Source organism: Bombus fervidus, unplaced genomic scaffold (genome assembly GCF_041682495.2).
Source record: "Bombus fervidus isolate BK054 unplaced genomic scaffold, iyBomFerv1 scaffold0145, whole genome shotgun sequence".
In the NCBI taxonomy this organism is placed as follows: domain Eukaryota; kingdom Metazoa; phylum Arthropoda; class Insecta; order Hymenoptera; family Apidae; genus Bombus; species Bombus fervidus.
In genome coordinates, this window is record NW_027212706.1 from 11,895 (window position 1) to 15,262 (window position 3,368).

General features: G+C 46.2%; 1 non-coding gene across 1 annotated transcript; it reads left to right on the top strand.

Moving 5' to 3' along the window:
• The first annotated feature begins 283 nt into the window (after positions 1-283).
• LOC139997700 (small subunit ribosomal RNA) lies at positions 284-2,207 on the top strand. Its single transcript, XR_011803044.1, has one exon. It is a non-coding gene; the product is annotated as a small subunit ribosomal RNA (ribosomal RNA).
• The last annotated feature ends 1,161 nt before the right edge of the window (positions 2,208-3,368 follow it).

Here is a 3,368-nt window from a genome sequence, read left to right on the forward strand (position 1 = left end):
ACCAACAAACCATTCTTACAGAATGATCCTATGAACAGAATGATCTTAAAATATTCCACACAAACAATCAAACGAACGAAAGAAAGTAAAGAGAGAGTGGCGAAATGAGAGAGAGTAGTGGCGTTCGACGTTACAACGGGAATTAAAAGGGTGTCGTCGAACGTTCACTAAGAACGAAAAGTCTCGTCGTACGGTGTTACGGACCCACCTACGACACTCTGAGGCTATTTTAAAAAGAGAGTCTTTTGACTCTAATATATAATATATATATAAAATACAAAGTTCCCTGGTTGATCCTGCCAGTAGTCATATGCTTGTCTCAAAGATTAAGCCATGCATGTCTCAGTACATGCCGCATTAAGGTGAAACCGCGAATGGCTCATTAAATCAGTTATGGTTTCTTAGATCATACTTAAACTTACTTGGATAACTGTGGTAATTCTAGAGCTAATACATGCAAACAGATTCGTACCAGAGATGGTACGAATGCTTTTATTAGATCAAAACCAATCGGTGGCGGATGGCTCGTCCGTTCGTCCATCGTTTGTTTTGGTGACTCTGAATAACTTTGTGCTGATCGCATGGTCATCTAGCACCGGCGACGCATCTTTCAAATGTCTGCCTTATCAACTGTCGATGGTAGGTTCTGCGCCTACCATGGTTGTAACGGGTAACGGGGAATCAGGGTTCGATTCCGGAGAGGGAGCCTGAGAAACAGCTACCACATCCAAGGAAGGCAGCAGGCGCGCAAATTACCCACTCCCGGCACGGGGAGGTAGTGACGAAAAATAACGATACGGGACTCATCCGAGGCCCCGTAATCGGAATGAGTACACTTTAAATCCTTTAACGAGGACCAATTGGAGGGCAAGTCTGGTGCCAGCAGCCGCGGTAATTCCAGCTCCAATAGCGTATATTAAAGTTGTTGCGGTTAAAAAGCTCGTAGTTGAATCTGTGTGTCACAGTGTCGGTTCACCGCTCGCGGTGTTTAACTGGCATTATGTGGTACGTCCTATCGGTGGGCTTAGCTCCTCGCGGGGCGGTCCAACTAATATCCCATCGCGGTGCTCTTCACTGAGTGTCGAGGTGGGCCGATACGTTTACTTTGAACAAATTAGAGTGCTTAAAGCAGGCTACCTTCGCCTGAATACTGTGTGCATGGAATAATGGAATAGGACCTCGGTTCTATTTTGTTGGTTTTCGGAGCCCCGAGGTAATGATTAATAGGGACAGATGGGGGCATTCGTATTGCGACGTTAGAGGTGAAATTCTTGGATCGTCGCAAGACGGACAGAAGCGAAAGCATTTGCCAAAAATGTTTTCATTAATCAAGAACGAAAGTTAGAGGTTCGAAGGCGATCAGATACCGCCCTAGTTCTAACCATAAACGATGCCAGCCAGCGATCCGCCGAAGTTCCTCCGATGACTCGGCGGGCAGCTTCCGGGAAACCAAAGCTTTTGGGTTCCGGGGGAAGTATGGTTGCAAAGCTGAAACTTAAAGGAATTGACGGAAGGGCACCACCAGGAGTGGAGCCTGCGGCTTAATTTGACTCAACACGGGAAACCTCACCAGGCCCGGACACCGGAAGGATTGACAGATTGATAGCTCTTTCTTGATTCGGTGGGTGGTGGTGCATGGCCGTTCTTAGTTGGTGGAGCGATTTGTCTGGTTAATTCCGATAACGAACGAGACTCTAGCCTGCTAAATAGACGTAAATTATGGTATCTCGAAGGCCCCCGGCTTCGGTCGGCGGGTTTTTACTACCAACGTACAAACAAATCTTCTTAGAGGAACAGGCGGCTTCTAGCCGCACGAGATTGAGCAATAACAGGTCTGTGATGCCCTTAGATGTTCTGGGCCGCACGCGCGCTACACTGAAGGAATCAGCGTGTTTTCCCTGGCCGAAAGGCCCGGGTAACCCGCTGAACCTCCTTCGTGCTAGGGATTGGGGCTTGCAATTATTCCCCATGAACGAGGAATTCCCAGTAAGCGCGAGTCATAAGCTCGCGTTGATTACGTCCCTGCCCTTTGTACACACCGCCCGTCGCTACTACCGATTGAATGATTTAGTGAGGTCTTCGGACTGGTGCGCGGCCAATGTGATAAGCATTGCCGATGTTACCGGGAAGATGACCAAACTTGATCATTTAGAGGAAGTAAAAGTCGTAACAAGGTTTCCGTAGGTGAACCTGCGGAAGGATCATTAACGAAAAATACAAAAACACAAAGAATATATTTGACTTGAACACTGTATAATAAAATATATATAATATCGTCGGTAAGGAGCCGTACTCCTCCTATATCGACACAAAGTATATACGACGTATTAACAAGCTATATACTTTGACAAAAGCCAAATTTTTTACAATAAGGAGGTGGGAGACGCTCCAGTTACGAAACTATACGAAGAGTGTGGCACTCTCTCTCTCGATCATCGGGATGAAGAGATATACTTTTACACGAATAATTCGAGGCGCCTGCGTGAGGTCGTACACAGAAAGACCCGCCGTCTCCGAATAATATTATAACAAACGAAAAACTTAAAAATATTCTCGAGGCGCCTGCGTGAGGTCGTAAACAGAAAGACCCGCCGTCTCCGAATAATATAACACACGGAAAACTTAAAAAGATTCTCGAGGCGCTTGCGTGAGGTCGTACACAGAAAGACCCGCCGTCTCCGAATCCTATAACACGAAACCGCTACTATTAATAATAATAATAATAATAATAATAACGATATGTGAGGGAACTTGAGCTGAACACATATCGAAAAAACTAAAAGTTACAGTGGAAACCACGTGTAATGAGAAATGCGATCGAGGCGCCTGCGTGAGGTCGTACACAGAAAGACCCGCCGTCACGATCTCGTATTTCGTATTTGCATCGTGGAAATCCAACGAACGAACAATATAATATATAAACTAAAATCTCTAAAGTGCCTCGTGTCGGAGAGATCACTGCTCACACCTCTTCTATATTTCGTAGTTGCGTTGCGTAGGCCTCACCTCCTAGCAACGGGACATAAGGAAGACTGCTCTTTGGGATCGAACGAAGCGTCTATAACGAGTCGTCGACGAGAGCGAAAGAACGCGAATAGCGAGCCGCAGAAAAATAGGATACCGAATTATATATCTTCGAAGGTTCTCTTCGAAGATCCATGGATACCTATATCTGCGCGTCTCCAGCTATCTCGCGCGTCTCTCCAAACTCTCGTCGTTCCTCGAAACGTGCTTCCTACCCAAAGGGCGTTCGTTCTTCCTATGTCGTTTCGTTGTCGTTCGTTTCAACGGCGAACGATATACGATGTTCGACAAAACGAAACCACGTTGTACGTTCGTACTCGTGGATCGGGTAACCTAGAACGAAA